The sequence below is a fragment of the Gopherus evgoodei genome, chromosome 16 (genome assembly GCF_007399415.2).
Source record: "Gopherus evgoodei ecotype Sinaloan lineage chromosome 16, rGopEvg1_v1.p, whole genome shotgun sequence".
In the NCBI taxonomy this organism is placed as follows: Eukaryota; Metazoa; Chordata; order Testudines; family Testudinidae; genus Gopherus; species Gopherus evgoodei.
In genome coordinates this window covers 22,069,318-22,090,145 of record NC_044337.1, presented here as the reverse complement: position 1 = coordinate 22,090,145, position 20,828 = coordinate 22,069,318, and the positions used below count along the sequence as shown (strand labels likewise).

General features: G+C 45.8%; 1 protein-coding gene across 9 annotated transcripts in view; it reads right to left on the bottom strand.

Annotated features, from left to right (window-relative positions):
- Positions 1-20,828, bottom strand: part of LOC115636067 (disabled homolog 2-interacting protein-like) — a 218,705-nt gene that overhangs the window by 90,740 nt on the left and 107,137 nt on the right. Inside the window, exon 1 of one of the 9 annotated variants that reach the window (XM_030535708.1) lies at positions 18,880-18,943. The exons of 7 other annotated variants lie outside the window; for them this stretch is intronic. The gene's annotated coding sequence lies outside the window, so the exon portion shown is untranslated. Of the gene's footprint in view, positions 1-2,017; positions 2,041-18,879; positions 18,944-20,828 lie in introns of those variants that run through there. One more of the 9 variants, XM_030535712.1, reaches the window with a different exon arrangement.

The following is a 20,828-nucleotide window of genomic DNA, read 5'->3' as shown; positions in this document are numbered from 1 at the left end:
ACAAACAAACAAAAAATCTTTAAAAACCAAAATAAATAACTACAAGGAAATGTGTGAGTCATCCTATTTGACACTTATGATGGTTCCCTTACAAAAGATAATCATTTGCTCCACTCATCAGTTGCTATATATGGCGAAAGATGCCTTTTCATCAGACAGGAAAAGCAATCAGTTATTCCCCATGACATTTGCACTGGGACTATGATGCTTATGCTCTCCAAGACCCACTTCTGATCTTTTTTTATTATTATGTTCTTAACAAAACCATCTTCTAAAAGGAAATAAAAGTGAGGGGTTTATTTGACTGTGAGCATTTTATCCATGCAGGCCCACACAAAGCCAGCACTAGCAGATACAGCTAATTTCTTCCAATTGCCTGTCTGCATCATAGCCAGATCGACTGCTTGTGTCTTTTATGGGTATAAAGGACATCCCCCTCTGTATATGAATTCTGAGGCTCTTCCTTTCAAATGGAAAGAGAAGATTCAGGTCTATTAAGTTTGTTATTCTCAATACTCTTTTCACAGCTATAACAGGGAGATTCTGGTTGCCACATCCTCTGCTTTCCTCACACTAAAACTCTACAGCACATGAGCTCCTGTGATATTCAGTAGGCTTGCTGCATTTTCGTGCCTTATAATCTGGACAGTGTATGCGGAGCAGTTAAAAGGAGATTATAAAGCACTAAGAAACATTTAAGCCAATCAAAGTGCTTGATTGGATGAATACACTTAGCCCTCTAATTTTGCCTTCTGGATTCAGCTCCCACATTTACAGGCCAAGGTTTGCACTCCAACCAGCAACAATCTCCTCTTCCTCCCCTTCCACAACTACCTACTGACAAAACTCATTTTCCACTGACATTTTAACATCTTACTGACACAAGACTCAGAGCACTTCTACATCTATCCAAGTTCCATAGAAAAACCTGCCCACTGCAAGCTGCATGGGTCTGACTTTTGGATCCAGACAGGCTTATCTGCAGTCATACATGTCAGTTTTTACAGAAACCACATTTCAACCATCGCACAAAAGGCCATAAATCCTGATTAAAAAATCCCCGCAGAGCCCAGAAACACACACAGGCAAAGGAAACCTATTTTTATAAATCACCTCGTGATTTTTCACTGACATCTCTATTTTTCTTTACTGACTTTCACTAAGAGTCCATTCCTGAAGGATGATTTTCCTACTGATCAAGATAGCCTGGGAGATGAGCGCTGTACAATATTCAAAGGAGGATTGAGCGAGCATTGTTCAGAGCCCAGACGATTGCTTTGGAATAGTGATTTCAGTTTTCAAGGCTGAATCCCACTGATCCATGCCCCCCAGTCAGAAAATACAGTGGGAGATTTCACAGTGCAGGAATGCTGGTATCATTCAGCAGCCTGCAGGCATCGTTTCTGCAACCCCCTGCAAGTCCAGGGGCAACTACTTTCAACACTAGAGCTAAAAAATTATTATTAAAACTTACGAAATGCAGAAACTCTTGAAAAGTCAAATCCTGCCACAGCCTTAAATGAAATTATTGTACATGCTGTGAGAGGAACATGGATAAGGACGTAGTCATGCTTATCCTCAACCCACACCTGCTGCTACCCTCTGAAAGTCTGACTAATGAACACAATTTATGGATAGGAGGCTGTAAGACACCAAAAAGGTTAGACTGCAGAACCAGAAGTGAGGCACAGACTGAGCAGGGTTCACAGATGACCGTCACATTGCAAGACTAAATCACTGTACTTCAAAGTAAGGCAGGCTAGGATAGCCCACCTCCAGTCCACAGGATGCAGCCCCGCTGGGAACAGGTTGCCATGGGCAGGGGAACATGGCGGAGAAATGCATTCAAAAGAGGAGGAAAGGAAATCAGTGTTAAATGTTGTCGAAAAAATCATCATCGAGAAGGATCTCAAAGCCAGAGGGATGAGTTCTATTCAAATCTCTATGTAACAACACGGAAAGGGCATCGGGATCTAGCAGATTAAGCAAGGACAGAGAGGAAATGTTGCGTCCTTACCCCAGCTCTCCGTAAACTGGGTCATGTCACTTCACCGGTGTGTGCTTCCGTTTCCCCTTCGGAAAGAGGAGGGTCGTGACCCATCATATCACAGGATTAGTTGATGTTGCTAAAATGTTTTAGAATTCCAAGTGCCGGGTCAGAGCTAGGTGTCATATTACAAGAGCGGAGAAAACTCACTTCCTAATCATTACAATACAGTTTTTTTCTTACATGAGTCATGGGTCATGAGTTCAGTATGTAAGCAAGAAGGACCTTGTAAGGGCCAGGGGCTGCTGGCCCCTTGCCCAGTTCTCTCTAAGGCAGAGACAAATACACTGAAGACTTTGGACGTGTTCAGAAATGTAGTGAGAATGTGGATGTCTCTGTACCTGCTGGGTGTATCGTGCGACAGAGCTTTCCCTGTATCTGATCAGATACCGTTTGATTAAAAAAATAGTAATAAAAAACAGAGCTGTGTAAACGTCAGCTGCCAACCGTTGAGTCAGTGAGCTGCGGACTCTAGCCCCCTCCGGATTCAGTTCTGGCTACATCATAACTGCTGCAGAGCTTCCACGGGGCATTGTCTGGGCCCTGCTTCACCAGAGGCCAGTTCTGATTCCAGCTGTGGCCCAAGGCTGCTTTGTTGGGTTTGCAGGGGAAGGGTTAAAATCCCTTTAGGGAAAAAACCAAAACATTCTTTGTTCTGTTTTTTGTAACACGTCCAAACCATTTTTATTCCATGCAGGTTTTGACCCTGAAAACGAGGTTACCACAAGGGTGGGTGTTTTACTGTATGAAATTACTGACACCCACAAAGGAGCAGGCCACAAACCACTTTCACTCCTAAGCCAGGATGTGAATTCCTTCCTCGAGAGGGCAGAGCCAGTGCACCAATCTCAATTTGAATGCTAAGGGCAATAGTCTGCTCTGTTACACGGGAGGAATCCCCAGGTAACCCTGCTGAAGGGATGTTCTGGATTTATAGCCGAAATCAGAATCTGGCCCTCTGCGTGTATACTTAGCGGAGGGCCTTTGAAGTGCAGCATACCTTTCTGTGCTGAACAATAAGATGAGATAAGACGGAAGGCAGGGTGTTCAAAGGGCTGCAGCCTCTCCCTAGGCTGCACCAGCTCAGGTTTTGGGCCAGGCTGGGGAGGTGTAGCTAGCAGAGGGTGCTGAAGTCCTGTCAGTCAGTTGTTAGCAGGGAGATTTACTTGGGCAAATGGTAAATCATGATCCACTCCACTGGGGGAGGCAGCAGGCAGATTTGTAGGTTCAAGTGCCTTTAACAATCATCCTATTCTGCAGCGTGTTGCCAGGCTACTCCAAGGCACCAGATATGCCAGCAAGGAAGAGGCCACAGACACCCACCCGTTTCCGCTGCAGCATCTGCCTTGCTGTGTTCCTTGCAGACTGGCCCCTTGTGTTATCCCACCACAACCGGGATCTCTCCTGTGTATGACAGGGACTGGGTCCAGAAGAGCCTTCCCAACACCAACAAGCCAGGACTAGGGGGAATAATGGCTTTTCAGGGGGATCAAGACCAAAGGGGGCACAGTTCCCCAAACGTCAGAGTCTCTGAGACACTGGGGTCCAGTTACAGATGAACTTGCCCTTCGCATCAGCTACCCTAAAGCCACTCAGCCTGTTCTTCAGACCCTATTAACTGCCCCCACCCCACCCCCAGCAAGCACCCTGCCCGATTACACATACCCCTCACTTCCTGCCCAGGGGTTAAGCAGCAAGTGGGCCAAAGAAAGAAAAGGTCCCATTACAAACACACAGCCCCTCAAAAGGAGGGGAGCCCGGCACACACCCGAAGCCACTTGGAATCTGGGGCAGTGAGAGCAGAGAGGGCAGGTGGCAGAGAAAGCTCACAGAGGGCATCTCTGCCTGCCCTTCCGCCCTCTGCTGAAATAGCCAACGCAACTAGTAAGGCGGGTAGCATATCAGCCTGAGGGAGGACACCAGCAGGGGAAGTGTGGACAGGAAGCCAACGGGAAGAGCCCGTTATGGACTGTGGCTTGGGGCGGACAGTCTCGCTGGTGGGCCCAGGCTGGCCATGGAATAAGCAATTCCCCCTCGAATTTCAGCATGACTCACCTCCCTCCTGCAGCATGGGCTGGTTAGCTGTGTGTTGACCCTCCCATCCTCACAACCCAGCAGGCAGGGACTCCCGGGCTCTCTTTGCCATTTCAGCGGATCAGAAATAAAAGTGGCAGGTGAGTTCCCAACATTACATGCCACTGCACCATTAACACCACGAAGCAAAGTCCAGCCCGCCCACAGCTGAAGTCATAACCGCCGTCACCTGCCAGCACAACTGAGAGCTCAAAGCCACCATCCTCACCAGTGCTGCCCCACCCAGAGGGAAACTCCAGGGTGAAACTGGCCTAATCTCCCGGTGGCTAGAGCCATGAGTCAGAGCCGACTCTGAAGCTGTGCCCCTAGCGTGCCAACGTGGCTCCACAGAACTGTGGGAGCACAGTCTGAAGTGTGTGTTGTGTGGACACACACTGCGCTGGCCCCTCTGAATGGACAAAGTGGGGCAGGCCTTAGCCATCCATCCTGTCTACAGCAACAGGGACCCAGCAAAGCGAGGTTCCTCCCCAGGGCGAGCAGGGCTAACAGAACACTGAAGCCCCATTGGGAGCAGCCTGACCAGCCAACACTCCATGAGTTTAGTGCTGGTGGTAGCAGATGGACTGACAGACCTAGAGGCTAACAGGCAGGGCCGGCTTTAGGCCAATTCCCCCAATTCGGGCCCCGCGTCCAGTGGCAGGACCGTTGGGCGGGGGGCCAAGTGGCCGAGAATCGCTTCCCTGGCTAGAGGCTCCTTTTTAATTTTTACTCACCCAGTGGCGCTCCGGGTCTTCGGCGGCACTTTGGCGGCAGGTCCTTCAATGCCACTGAAGACCTGGAGTGAGTGAAGGACCCGTCGCCGAAGACTAGGAGCACCGCTCGGTGAGTACAAGCCCCACGTGTTTTTTACGTGTTTTTTTTTTTTAAGTCATCCCTGCCGGGGCCCCGTTGAAACTGTTCGAATCAGGCCCCGCACTTGCTAAAGCCAGCCCTGCTAACAGGCTCTCTTTAGCCACAGCTTGGGCCTGCCAATGAGCCCTCCTGACCTCCATCCCTGAGAGGGGAAAGCAACATCCCCTCCGTTCCAGCCTGGGCCACTGCTGGAGCTGTTAACCAGGCTGATAGAGGAAATGGAGGTTTTACAGCGTGGGCCTCTAGAAATGGCCTGGGATCAGGTTATTGATATCAGCCCTGAAGGAGCTCTCAGGGGCACCTGACGTGCGGTCACGCTCAACCTGTGCAGAGTTCAAACTGGTGGCATGGAGGGGAAAGGCTCCATTACCAGTTATCAATCCCCTGAGCCATCCAGCTCCGCAGGGCACAGCCTGTGCTGTATTTGCGGCTACCTGACTTCATCCACCAGACTCATTCCATTGCTGGTGGCTTTAAACCACACACACAGAAAGGAAAGGTCTCGTGGGAGCCTGACTCACTCCAGTCCCTGGCTGGATGGCAGAGCTCATAGCCCTGCTCTCAGAACTCTACCTATAAGTGGGAATGACATGAAAGAACCCTGTCTGTTTATGAGTAACTTACTACTTCCTGTGACTGAGTCACGCCACAATCTCGGGTTGCATCTCATTCACATAGCAGAAGGAGGACCAATCACATCCTGCAGGGGTGCAGGCAGTGAGAGAGGGGCGGAGCAGGCATAGTATAGTTACATTGCAAGCGTCATAATAATTAAAACCAGCAATTGAGAAAAGGGGTTAGGATTTATTAGCATCTTCAGGCAGCTGAGAAATTCACAAGGTGACAATTTACAGGAATTTGATCTGCTGATGATTTGAGACAGCACAAGGACACTGAAATCAATCCTGCCCCAGTGCAGTGCCATGGAGGAGACACCCTGCTCCTGTCCAGCCCACGTGATTCTGCTAAAAAACCAGGAGCCCTCACAGTCGCCATGCAGCATATAGAGAACTTCAGAGGAGCTGCCAAGTGCCTTCTCTCAGAAGGGCCCACACTGAGCAAGTCCATGTTTTACAAATGAGTGGATGCTAATGTAGGTTTTTGTTTTGTTTTCTAAATGAGCTAAGAGCTGGTGAAAAGTGTTAACACCAGCCCTTGGGAGAGTGGCAGCTTCTGTGTCTGCCCAGAACAGTTACAAGGCAGGCAGCAGAGCAAGCTTCCCTGGCACTGAACTGCCAGTCAGATGGGGCAGGATCATCTGGGCCAGCGTCCTGGCCCAGTTCGGTCTTAGGCTTCTCTGTGACCGTTAGCCGGGGTGCTAGCTGAGTTTTCCAATGAGGCTTTTACACTGCATACATCAAGTCTTAGCCCTCAACCACATACCCTGGTCATGGAGCATCCAGGGCACATGGGATTTGACCGAGCAGGGTAGGCGCTGCACCCCTAATCCCAACCCCGAGCAGTGTACTCTCCATGGTGGAGCACATTCTGCTAAGCACACACATCTATGATCCCTCCTGACGTTTAATTAACGATACACTTTAGCAGAGAGATTGGGAAAGACGATTCATTCACTACCCATCTGTTTTTGTCAGTAATGAACAATGTTCTCCTCTTATCGAAAGGAAAACAGACCCTTACGAAAGCCCACAGAAGGGCCCAAACGCCGCATACGACTTAGCGTTCAGATCCTGCTTGAGGAGAGCACACAAATAAAACTCAGGATGCTGGCAGAGATGGGAAAAAGGCTTGGTGTTAAAACTGGTTCCAAACCACATCATTCAGAACATGCCAAATAAAAAGAGGTGTCTGTGCTCTCGCTGATACCCGACACTCATCACACCTGCCCTGCCCAGAGTTTACAAGGGCTGCTGCCTCCAGTTGTGGTGAAAGTCAGTATTTTGTTTCACAGGAGGTTGGACAAATCTTTGCTCTTGTTCTGACCCTGCTGGTTCTCAGTCACTCTTCCACGCTCGTCCCTGTTTCACTTTGAGTTTTAAACAAACTCCAAAACTCAACTAAACGACTGGGTTTTGCATCAAATCCCATGAAACCACCACAGCACATTCCTAGACACAGTACTGCTGGCGAGGTTTACAAAACTTAGCAATCTTGACCCGGGTTTACAGTGAAACTCAAAGGTGGTGAATATCAGGTATCGACCAAAATGTTAGCAATGCTCTGTGGAGGCTTTGGGAACCCCACCTTGAGATATACATGCAAACAAATCCCAGACACAAGAGGCAAATTACTTTGGTGTTAAATGCTAGAAAGTAATGAGAGGAAATTGCAAGCTTGAGGATCCATGGGCGCTAGGACTTCTGAGATCTATTTTCAGCTCTGTTATTGACTTGCTCTGCGACCCCAACTAATCACTAACCTTTATCTGCCTCTGTTTCCCCACTGGGTAAAATGAGTCTAATTTCACAGGCCTATTTCTTAGGGCTGTGAGAAGGAATGAATGTTTGGAAAGTGATCTGATGCCTTTGGACAAGAGATACTTTATATACATCTTTAACACCATGCGTCACTTCTATCTTGAAAGAGAGGGGAAAAAAGCTTTAACGCTTTTGATTGTGGAGCTGTGGAAGTAGCTTCATGACAGCTATACAATCCAATGAGAGCCAGAGTGGAGCCTGAAAGCCATTTTAGCTGTGCACCATAAAGGCTTCCCCAGTGTAATTTAATAAGCCTCTTTGAGGACCAAGAAGTGTGCCGCACGCAGCATTTCCGACTCCCTGGCTCTTTTATCTAAGCCAGGGATTTTATTCTCTCCTCACTCCATGACAGTTTCAAGATTTTGGGCATTATAACTGCAGCCCAGCCTGTCAAGCTAAACATCAGCAAAGACTGTACATGGGAAGGGAGAAAGAGATTAAAATAGCTATTAGATCTACTTTTAGAATATTAAACAAACAAAATGGTCGTGCTCCAGTAAAAACAGCAAAGAATCCTGTGGCACCTTATAGACTAACAGACGTTTTGGAGCATGAGCTTTCGTGGGTGAATACCCACTTCTTCAGATGCAACTGAAGAAGTGGGTATTCACCCATGAAAGCTCATGCTCCAAAACGTCTGTTAGTCTATAAGGTGCCACAGGATTCTTTGCTGCTTTTACAGATCCAGACTAACACGGCTACCCCTCTGATACTTGACTCCAGTAAAAAGTCTCCTCTCTCTCACACCTGCTTTAAACTGGTACGGTACCCATCAGTTCAATGGAGTCTGAGTTACCCGACTGAGGGCCAGATCCTGTAAACAGGGAAGCCTATGAGCGGCTTTACTCCCATGAATAATTCCATTACTCCAAGAGGACTACATACATGCCTAAGAGTTTCCAGATTAGGCCCTTATGTTGGTGCAAGGGGAGCAGAATCACATCCATTTGATTCACAGTTGTTTTCCTGTCATCTACTGACCTTCCAGATTTGCAACACAACAACCCTGGTTTGATTTAAATGAGATCCAGACAAACTGTTTCTCAGAGAACAACCCAGCTTGCTAAAATCATTAAAAGCAGCTTGGAAATGTTTGAACACTGGACTCTCTGTTAATAAAAGGGAAGGTGTGCCAAGGCTGGGAGGACAAATACGTGACCTAGCTGGGTGTGCCTTGGCTAACAAGTGTCCCATGAATGTTGCTCTCTCCCTTCCCCTTGCGGCTCAGCTCTGCCTGCCTTATTCCTGCAGATATTTTAGTTGAAATTTACAAGGATTCCATTTCTCCCAGTACCTGACAGATTCCTGTGAATTTCAATAAGCTACCAGCCCACAAGGAGCAGAAGACGGGGGCAGTGCATGCAGCAGTCACAATGCTGCAGCCAGAACTCTGAAGGGTGCCCTATTAAAAGAATATGTGCACTACAGGAATGGCCCCCAAACACTGCACAAATAAATACATCAACTGGAGTGTTTGGGCTCATTACTGTAGAACGCTGAAATATTTCCCCCCCACTTTGGAAAACATTACAGCACCTTAGGGCAACAGTTCACTATACTGCAGGAACACCCCTGTACGCTGTAGTGCCAGGGAATTAGCACTGTATGTACTTTCACACAGAACTGGGCAACATTTTTCAGATAACACTTTTTTCTAGATAAAAATGCAGATTCAATAACATCAAAATGTTTCATGAATTCAAATCAAAATGTTTTGCTGCAGCATTTTCAAAACCAAAAAAATTCAATTTTTTAGTTTGAAAACCCTTTTCATTTCAAAATTTCCTTTAGTTTATTCTTAAAAATTTCAAAAACATTTTAAAATGGTCAAAATAGAAACTAAACATTTTGTTCAACTCCAAATAATTTTTTTCCTGACTCTTCAATTCACTAAAAAGTTTTGAAAATTTTTGTTTATGGTTCAACCTGAATTTTTTCCCCTTGTCTTACAATCCCCTATTCATCCAGCTGTACTTGCAGGATAATTTTTAAGGGATCAAAACAACAAAATGAAAATAAAATTTTAAAGCTAAATAAAACATTGGCCCTATCCATTCTAGCCAATGTCCCTTTAAGGAAACCTACTGTACTCCACAAGGTATTTACTTTGTCCCACATTAGAAGTCTTTGAATATTCTTGTCAACCATAAACTATTTCCCTTAAACAAATGATACATTGACAACGGCTTGGGAAGACAAACACCTCTACCCCGATATAATGCGACCTGATATAACATGAATTCGGATATAACGTGGTAAAGCAGTGCTCTGGGGGGGGGGGGCTGCGCACTCTAGCGGATCAAAGCAAGTTCGATGTAACGCGGTTTCACCTATAACGTGGTAAGATTTTCTGGCTCCCAAGGACAGCGTCATATCAAGGCAGAGGTGTATTTACTGCCCATGAATAACAATGTGTTGAGTAAACTTGCAGCTCAGACCTCTCTTCACCACGGGACAAGGCCTCTGCTTTCATCAGATGAAAACGTGACTATACTACATAACCAAAGTGTTAGGAGAAAGCTATACACTTACACCAGAACTGACATCAGAGCCACGTAATTATATTGGTGGTGCTATTAAATATGTAATGATCATCGTTCCATCTGATCTGCGATTGGCAAACATGCTTTACATTTACATGGGGGGGGGGGGAAGAAAACGAAAATGTTAAAATATAGTTTGGGGGTTGAACCAGAAGAAATGTAAAGCTGTCCACTGTAATCAGGACAGCAGACTCAGAGCAGATTGTTGTACATCCCTCAGTCAAGTCTTACTCTCTTCCTACCCTGTGCTACTCAATTCTACTCTACCAAGTCTTTGTAAATCTCCCCACAAAACCCTAATTAAGAGATCAGCAGAACCGTTTCTGACAAGTTTTGCTAGATCCATACACAGAAGTAATTTCAGCGCCCCCTCAGAATCCTTAAGCATTTGTCAGGATGCCATGCCAGCGCGGCACAGAAACACTTGAACAGCAGCAATCAAATTAGGAAAGTAGTGGTTGGATGACTTTCCAGGAAATGAGCAGATTCAATTGGCCAGTAGTGGCAAACCTATTCCTAGGAGTGGATTTGCACAGTTCCTTGTGAAACAACTCAATTAGTTTTTTTCCTTTTTGTTTTTACAAATATAAAATCCCATAGAATGTATTTACAGAGTAGAACACTACATACAAATATGTATAAAAATATTCACTGTGTTTATTCTCTTGCTAAAAACTGGATGGCTAAAGATTGTGTCTCTTTGTACTAAGCTTAAGTAAAACCATTATTTTACAAAATAAGGCTCTGATTCTTCAATATACAAAGCACAGACAGATTGGCGAACCTGCCTGGAGCTGCTCTGTATCTAATGGGGTTCTGTGTGGGCACAGAATCTGCCCAAGCATTGTATGCTGCAGGATCGAGGCATAAATACAATTACCTAAACAGGAAATCACTGACATAGGGATTTTTACAAGGCACTTCATTAGAAATCTCTTCATTTTTTTTCTCTTCCAAGACCAAAGCACTTGTAAACAGAGGTTCACAAATAAATGGCCAACCGGCAATACTCCCCTGCTATGTGTCTATATTTGGTCCTTGCTGATTTAAAGGCATGGACTGCTAACTAGTGAGACCAGGCAAAGCTCCAGCACCCGGCCCATGATGCATATTTCTCCACCTGGCTCTCCAGGCCAGAATACAGGCTTTCCCTGCTTAGGCAGGTGAGCCTAAAACGAAACGCTGACAGCCTTGGCTTTGAGATGTAGATTAATGGCCTGTCTGCCGCCAGACAGAAATAGTGTAGCAAATGATGCCTTAGGGCTTGCACAGCATGGATGATGTTGCCCTGAGTATTTTACAGGTACTGGTGGCACGGGCTGGTTTCAGTACCTGTAGTAAGGTCTTCTGTGTAGGTCCAGGTTAATTGTGCCACCTACAGTGATGCCTCCCTGTTGCAGATGGGAAGTTATGAATGCTGCAACTGATCCCCTGACACATGCAGTGCCTTGCCTTTAGAGTGTCTGCTCCCAGCAGCGGGGCTGGCCACCGTGGATTAGGTGCTTTTGGTGTCCCAGAATGCCCTGGTACAGGCTCTATGGCACGCTGTGCACGTACGCTAACAGTTCTCAGAACTGCTGTCACGCTGCCCCTCCACAGTTTCCCCATGGAGCACAGAAGCATTTGTAAGAGGGTTTTACACAACATTCATCTGCCCGTAAAGAGGCTGAACTCGAGTTGCGGCCACCAAACTTCTAGCGGAGGCGGCCTGGGTGGGACTTCCTTTTGGTAGGCAGCGGCAGGAGATGCTGCAGAGTGCCTCAGAGTCCCTTCCACCAGGAATCTGTCATTGCCACACACAGATGCTTGTGGCCTAGGCAGCGCCAGGCTAACTCTCCAAACATAGCCCCAGTCTCAGTGCCCTGGCACTGTCCTTCTGCTTTAAACATCTCAGAAAGGTCTGGTGATGGATAAATCCATTAATGACATTCATCCCATGCTTGGGAGACTTTCCACTATACGTACAACTGCAGGGTCCTTATCATGCTTGCCACCTCGCCTTGAGGCGCAGGGACAAGATTAGCAAAGCATTCCGCATTCCACACTCTCATTACCAGTGGAGCAGGGGGAAAAGTTCTTCTGATAAAGGAGGTTCCTGTCACTGCAGCAGAAAAGAGGATAATTCCAAGATAGGAATCCACTGAAGACTGATCTTTGAGCTGCATCATCAGGCCCTAGATTATAAGTGTGTGTGTGTGTGCGGGGGGAATTGTCCTTCAATTTTTCTACACTTTCTTACCTTAAAGCCTTCATTCTGAAGATAAGAACTAAATCATGCTTGAGGAAAGAAAAACTCATTTAATCAGAGATAGTTAAGTTCAGAGTGCACCCAGGGTCAGTATTATTACTAACTTCTGCTTTGGAGGTAGAGCATTGAAGCATAATCCGGGTTTGCTGCAGGAATGACAGATAGCTGGTCTTGAGTGTGGCGTGGATCTTTTCCAGCAATAACAACGTTTTAAGTTCTGCTTTCTCTTCCCTCATTTTTTAGCTTATTTTTTGCTGTTGACTGAGGGCCATGCACAGCGAACAGTATTAGAACATCGTTCACAGTCAAATGACACTGCACATGAGCTCCATGCAATAGCCTGAGAGCTGCCCTTACCAACTAAAGAAGAAATCAGACCCCAGTGAACCCCTCCTGGGTTTTACACTGAGCCCAGTGCATGCAGGGACAGGATCTCCAGAGTTTAGGCAGTGATATGTGGCTACCAACCAGTGCAGGCATGATCACTGAAACAGACAGCAATGTCCACTAGATTTCTATCTAAGTGCCTTTGGTCAAAAGGGGTTCTAGCCACCCTGACAGAACTCTCCAGTCGAAAACAAAGCTGAGTTAGAGCAGAAGGCAATGGTCATATGCCAATTACACAGGCAACTCTTTCATAGGCCTTTAGTTTTTCCTGTTTGCCATTAACTTCCATGGGTGCCTAATCAACCAACTTGGGTAACCCTGCCACGCTGCTTTATCATTATATTCACAACATCATGTATGGTGTGTGAACTCCCCCACGCCCTCTCCCCACCCACAGAAGCAAAATTTCAGTCTTGCAAGAACAGATCCATTTCTGGAAGGCACTGGAATGCCAAAGCATGTCAGCAGGTCACAACTGACTCTCGTAAGTCTTAGCATTCCTACCTGCAATAGAGTGGCCCTCGGAAAGGGGTGAAAATCTTCCTTACCTGCAAAACCGTCAAAGAGATTCTGTGCAACGACTTCCGGTTCCCCATCGATAAGCCAGAGTACAAAAGTTGGAGGTGTGAGGTTAATGGCATGGGGATTGGGAGTCTGAAGATCTGGTTCTAATCTTAGCCCTGCCACTGACTCACTGTGTGACTCAAAGCAAGTCACTTCACTTCCCTAGGCCTCAGTTTCTTCATCTGTAAAATAGACACCTTCTGCCCAAGCGGGCTGTGAGGCTAAATCAATGGACGTTCGTAAAGTGTGTTGAGAGCATACAATAGAGGGTGCTAGAGAAGCACAGGATATTTATCATTATTATTATAAACACAGCAGCACCAGTGGGAAATAGCTTTTTTGCAAAGCAATTTTTGATCCACAGATATGAATCATCACTGCAAGCCATGGCCAACAATACCAAATCCTGCTGTATTATCTACACAGACAGAGGCATAATGTTCAGAATACATTCCAAAATACAATATCAACAGCAAACACCTGCCAGAATAAATACAACCAATGAGAAAGCAGCAATCACTAATCATGCAGTTAAACACAGGGGCTAGATGTTAGCAAACTCTTCCCATTTGCCAAATAGTCACACCCTAACTAGAGTGGCCAGATCTCTCATACTAGCCTACAGTAATCACATGGTTTGAGTCTTCCCTGCTTATAAATATTCATTTTTCCTAATCAATATTAACAATAACCCACCCCGATAATGGAAGCCTTTCTTGAGACTTGAGAACATGGAACAAACTGTCACTGCCTCCCAGGAGAATGTCAGATTCAGAGGGGTCTCTGGTCCAGGTCCTCAAATGTTCCGAGTTCCTAATTCCCATTGATTTCAAAAGGGAGCTGACGATCTGGGGCTCTTTCCCCTCTCTGGGTGCAGGGAGAGGAGGGACTTCATCCTCTCAACGCAGGCTGCAGCTGAACAACTCTCTACTCCACAATCCCAGCTGCCATTGCTGGATTTCAGCTCGTCCTAAAGGAGAACTCCTACAGGTGGGGTAGATACTTCTCAGGGTACTGGAGATGTCTTGCTCTGCAAGGAGACAGTCAAATCTGCTGACTGACCTCAGGCTAGGATCCAGTTTAGTGTAGCACCTGGCAGCTAGGCGAGGGGAAGAGGCTTCGTTTTGGCTCAGCTGATAGATGTTACTGGATAGACTTGCTGCCGAGGACACATGAGGGTCCCAGTTTGGATTCAGCTACAGCAAGAAGCAGGACATGCCCAGAGCCACATCCGATTTGTGCAGGTGGGGCGCGGATTAAGTGGCCCAACAGCTGTTTTACGGGCCTGTTGGGAGATTGCCCAGAAACAGGGCATCCCTGGGAGGGGAAGAAAGAGCATAGCTAGTTTTCTGGCATTCTTGCATGGGGCTCCAGATGCAGAGGCTGAGCCAGGGGAGGATGGGGTATGCTGGGGTCATTTAATACCCTGGCTATTCCTGGATGCCACCTTCCAATTGCATTTGGAGTACACGTTAGGGCAGCCTTGAAGCTTCTCTAATTCAGTAAGGGGCTGAACCAGGCACCAGCAACTCCAACAAACCCATCTTTGCACCTCCGTCTCAGTCCCTGAGCCCTGCAGGAATCAGCCCGGCGGTGCATCTGGCCTCAGGATGGGAGCTGCCACATGACTATATATACTCTAGTGGCTGGAACCAGGGACCATCAATGGGTTCCTCGAAAGATCCCTCCTAATTGAGACCTGGAATGGATTTTTCATCACAGAGTCCTTTTGCTAGCACTTTGCAGGGTAAATTGAGATTTTCGGACTTGGGTTGGTGGATTGCTTCCTGACACCTACATAGCAAAGCCAGCACTTAGTTCCTTCTTCCCCACACCAAGTATCTAATTTCAATTTAATTTCACAGTTGTAATGGATTTTTCAAAAATATTCAAGAACATATTTACTTTCCAACATCTTATTTCCTTTCACATTTGAAAAAACTTTCTATCTAATCCCCCAAGTCATCCTGCAACCTGAATAATTTCAGGTTTTTAATCAATAGCTGTCAGACTTGTCAAATTACTTTAGGGAGCACAAAGCAATTTTTAAACATTCATAAACCCTCGTAGAGTAGTTAAGTGCACTGAATTTTAAAAGAAAGAAGAACTGAATAACACTGATCAAACAGGATTATATTCTGGCAAATTATAAATTAGGTTTTTATGAATCACATCATAGCTACTTATCCAATGTCAGGTGCCCACTGCCTGTAGGAAAGAAAGTCACCCGCTTCCCATTAGGGAAAGGGGCCCTTTCTTCTTCAGCTCAGGGGTAGGGGGCCGCACATGCTTCTGTTGTCCTTCAAGAAACATCTTCATTTTCTAGCTAGCTATCGCAGGGTTCTCTAGAGCTACCATCACTTGGGTATCTAAACACTTCCCAGGGAAAGTGGGTCTGTATAGCAAGGTGAATGGAGTCATCTGTTTCCTGGTTGCAGGAGGCTTTGCTTAGATGCCATGTATATTATGTTATCACACCAAATATCTTAAATTTGTGTTTCTCGTCAATTAGGTTGTAGTGGGAAAAGTTGCAGCATCTCCTAGATGATTTAGTTAATTTCAAGAAGGTATAGTCTAAATTACTTGCTGAAAAGGGTCCCGGCCCCTCTACACCACCAGTCCCACGTGACTCATTGCTGACAGCGGCTGTCATGAACCCAGCATTCCAGTGTCCTGGTGTGGATGGTGCTGTAGGCATCCTCCACTCCGCTGCTGCACACCATGCCTGGCGGTGGGGATGCATCGTGTCCCGCACACACACACTAAACCAGCATCACTGGAGATGAAGCCTGTATCCACCACAGGGCAGAGCCTGCTTGGGACTGGCTCACCAGCTGATGTACAAGTGGTGCTCTCCTTAGCATTCAGTTAATAACAACCCAAGTTAGCAGCAGCATAAAACTAGTGCAAAAAATATTTGCCTTAATTAAAATGTGAGGAGCCCAACTGCACAGCCTTGCGTTTTAGTTACTAACGGCTGTGGTTAAACCCAACAATACAGCTAGGGAGGTGGGACTGAACGTTGGCATCCTCGGAGGGTTGTCTGGGTACCCATGTGATACTAGTGGGTAGCCTCAGTCTAGTTCCAGGCAGACAAGCATCAACACCACAGAAATCCAGCACCACAACTGACACCCCCCAACTTCTTGGCTAAAGCGTGAGCAGGCCGTGGGCAGTGAACTCACCTCTAACCCCTCAGGCTGATTCCAGCAGGTCAGGACTGAGTTACACTGAGCGGGCCATACGGGATGAGGGGGAGGGAGGAGGCAGTTGTGCTGCTCCAGCTGCGCTGTACTTGTTCTGAGGGTGGAGGCCGGTGAGCAGCCTCCAGCCTGGCCCAGCACCCCGGGCACACAATGTCCTGCTGCCCCTCTCCATCAGTCACCGTAGCAACCTTTCTAATCTGAGGGATGTAGCTCAAGCAGGGGAAATAAGGGGAGCTTCATGGCTCTGTCAGGAAAGGAAGAAAACCACTGGGAAAAAGCCCCACTTAGCTCACTAAGCAGAACCGAGGATGCTCAGAGGAATGGAACATTGCAGCTGGCCACAAGCAGAGCAGTATGTCCAAATCTCCCTCCTTCCTTCTCCCCGCCCCACTCCTCCTAGCTAAACCCTCATCTTCCACATTCTCAGAACCATTGTGTAGTCACTAAAATGCAAGACGCTCTCCCTGTGCAGTTGGGCTCCTCACATTTTAATTAAGGCAAATATTTTTTGCACCAGCCTGGGGCTGAGCACAGCATGCCCGGCCATTTATCCAGACTTGTGAGAGTGCAGTTTAACCCCAGCTGCTGCAGGGACCTATTGTGACAATGGGAGGAATTCTGTATTCTGGCGATTGGAGCTGGTCCTGGGTTCTGGAAAGGAACCTCGGCCAGCAGGCGGCGTGTGGCTCAAATAACAATCAGCAGGCGGAGTGATCCTGCTGGAAAGGTGTCTGAAAGACAAATGCTTCCGGTCACTCTCAGTGATGGAGGTCAGCAAGCTGGGGGCTGGGACAGGGATGGATGCAGCTGTGTGAGGGGATATGCACTGTACTGCAGCTTCTGCTGAAGGGTGAGCATCTCAGAGGGGTGATCATGACACATCTTGTGTTTTTTGTACTGAGATGGGCCTGATCCAAAACCCCACTGCTCTGAAATCCTTCTCCTGAATAACTATTTTATATTATTCTTTGCTTTTAACATTGCTTCCCTCGTCACTTTGGCCCAGAGCTGCAGTTGTTTGCACTTCCAGTATGCATCGTCACTTCAATAAGTTACGCTTCCCATCCTGTAGACTGCTATCCAGAGAGGCATAAAGCCTGTTCGCCTACTGTCAAGATCTGCTGCATATGTCCTTTGCCAAAAGGGTACAGTTTTGAACAGCCAGCCTCTGAATAAGGAACAGTGACTCCTCCTTTAACCTTTACGTTATTTGCTAATTTCCAAGAGGATTGTTTTTTCCTGTTGGCTGAATTGGTGTGGTATTGACAGCAATGGGAAAGGGATGTCTTACAAAGCCATTTTCGCTATCCTGACTGCCCACAATTGCAGAGTTTCAAATCCCCTGGACAGGATATTCCCCCTTACACAGATTTTTGATGTTCAAGTGACCTAGTTTTTGATGGTTGTTCCAAATATTTAAGCCATGGTTCTGGAACCTGGATGTGTTCAGAGCTTGGGAAATCTTGTACCCAGAACCCAGCCTGCCAGTATCTGTCCAAAGCACTTCCTTAGCTTTCAACCAGGATTTATGAGTAGGTCTGGAAATAATTTAACACAGTTCAGGCCAGGAGAGAGAGAGAGAATGAGCCGATACAATTCAAATTCAATAGGAAATCCAGTATTGTCTGACCTTACAGTAACTGCAATTGTTTGTGGCAAAGTTGAAGAAGCAATATGTTCCCGAATGAGGAAATTTTAGAAAATTAGAGAGGTTTTCAGGGTTCAGCCTGTTTTCTCTTAGTTATTAGCTCACCAGGGCTGTCAAACTAGTTGTTACTTCACAGACTTTTCCCTAGAAATCTGTTATTTCTCTTTAAATTTTCCTAGTCCTTATCAATCTTTGTATTATTATTTGTTATTCTCCGATCCTCATTAATAGTTGTGAAAACAAATATCCTCACCATACCAGGCAAATGCATAGAAACCGGCAAGAACTTACATACAGTTACATATATTGTATATCCTAACCCAGAATAACAAATTCCAGGAACTAAAAAAAACTAGAAGTAAGGAACATGAATAGGACGTTAATCGGATCAGTTCAGCATAAGTGGCAAATCTGACATTTCCTTTCATCTTAAATCATTAACCCTGTGAATTACAAAAACTCGGGGGAGGGAGGAAACGAATGATAAAAATTCAGATTTCATTACTTCACCATAATAATAATAAAAAAATCAGATTGCTTTTTGTCATGCGATAATCTCTCCTGGGATTTGTTAAACTAAATTTAATTAAGGGGATGTTTCAGTAAATGAAAAATTAAATGAAAGACAAGAGGCCTTGAGTTTTGGGGAAAAAAATACAGAGTAAGGGATAGCAGAGATTTACAGGATGTCGAAGATGGTTAAAGAAAATGCACTGAAAGAAGCGAGGAACTGCTATTTCTCCTCATGTTCACAAAGAACAGCATGCTCTAAGCCTCCCTTTGTAACACACACACTCTCTCTCTCTCTCTCTCTCTCTCTCTCTCTCTCTCTCTCAAGATGGAAGAACTTACCATAGTTCAACCCTTCCTTGCCCACTTTCCAGAACCAGGAAGAACTATTGAACGTAAACTCCCAAATCCACTGCAGGAAGTGCAGTGATCACACTGTTCCTCTCCTTCCCTCCTTGTATGGTCTGAACAGCTACGATCTGTAAGCTGACTGTTGGCCCCAAGCCTTAGCCCCCTCTGGTCTCCGTAAACCATTCCAGTGCAGTCCACTGGGAACAATCATCACTAGTTAAACAAAGGCTATATTCTAACTCTATGTAATGTGATTTTAAAGGGACAGTGTTCAAACTTCCAGCTATTCCAAATTTAAAGGCACAGAGCTTCTTTTTAACCCCACAGACAGAAGAAATTTAAATACACTTATTTTCAAACTTTAAAAATGAATTTAAAAAAATTAACAGTGCCTCAAAATCTAGAGATTATAATGGAGGAATTAACAGCGGTTTTTCTAGCCCCTGCATTGTTGGGCCCAATCCTGCCTTCCTGGAGAACCCCAAGTTCACGTGTTTCAGAATGAGTTTGGGGCATATCCCAAATGGGGCATCAGGCCCGTGGTGTTCAGATAAAATAACAATGATTTTATTTGAAACACACACACATTTGGCATGTCTCTAGTACCTCTATCTGAGGCCCAAGAGGTACTTTATGAACAGTCACCTTTTTATTCTGAATCTGTACAGCAGCTGGCAAAAATGGGCTGGGTCTCTAGGCCCAAGGGCAATTCAGAGAAATAACCAATCAATCAATAATAATTTGTTACTAAAGGGAGGCTGTCAGCTGGAAATCTAGTCAATTAAAACCCCCTGTGTCAGAAGTATTTGAGTCCCCACACCTGCCCCTGACTCCCTACTGATTGATGTGGTTTCATACCCATTCTTCTCCGTCCAGTTGCTATGCGAAACAATCACACAAACAGCTACACCGGGGAAAGAGACAAAGTTGACTATACACAAAGTGCTGCCAAATGCACAGAGGAAAACAAAGTAAAAGCATTAAGTCATCGAGATCATAAAAAAATCAGATATGATTTTAAGTTGTGTCCCTTTAACTGTCACACCACATCAGATTGGTATATTTCTTATTTTATGGATGGTGAAACTGAGGCACAAAGAAGTCCATTGGTCAGGGTCATACAGAAAGACAACAACAGATGTGGAACAGAACCGAGGCGTTTTGGCTGCTAGCCCACTGCTTTAACCATTAGATAACTTTGCTTCCACTAAACTTCTGCTCTCACACTGTGCAGTGGAGTGGGGCTCATTTCAAGGGCTCTGCAATGACAATCGGGGGTGCGAGCAAGCGTTGGTATTTGTGTTTTAACTACTTATGCTTATCTGTGTTTGTGAATGCTTTGTCAACGCCTCAGGGAGCTGTTTACTGGGCTGAAATAACTGAGATCTGGTAGTTCAGTTCCCCTATGACAAATCAGACTACGCAGAGCAGATCTTGCGTTATTTTGATCCTAGATGGGAAAAAGAAAAAAGCATCATAAAACAAAAAAACAAAGACACAAATCTGGGGGCTTATTTGAATTCCTGTTAATCCAAACTATTTCAGGCACATTCTCCTAGCACCTGCCATCCCTGTATTTTCTTTTTAAATCAATTGGTGCAGTCTGCAAATTTGCTTGCATTCATTCCGGAAGGGACGGGTAACTATTTTCCTACTATGATAACAATAAACTATGTCCTGAATCTATGTCACTCTCTTAATAATGAGTTTGAATACACTTACCATCATGGTCACATTGCCAAATATTCCTAGCAGCCATTTCATCGGTGCCTGCCAGTCCAGGTCTTCTACCAGAACCCAACTGTGGGACTAGAAATAAATGGGCTCCCCACCCAGTTGAGTTTCTCTGAACATTAGTGTTAATGGGCACAGATGTCCTCTGCTTTAACCCCCATAAGTGCTTTCCACAGCTGAGTAACTCCAGTTACCACTGCCTAGTC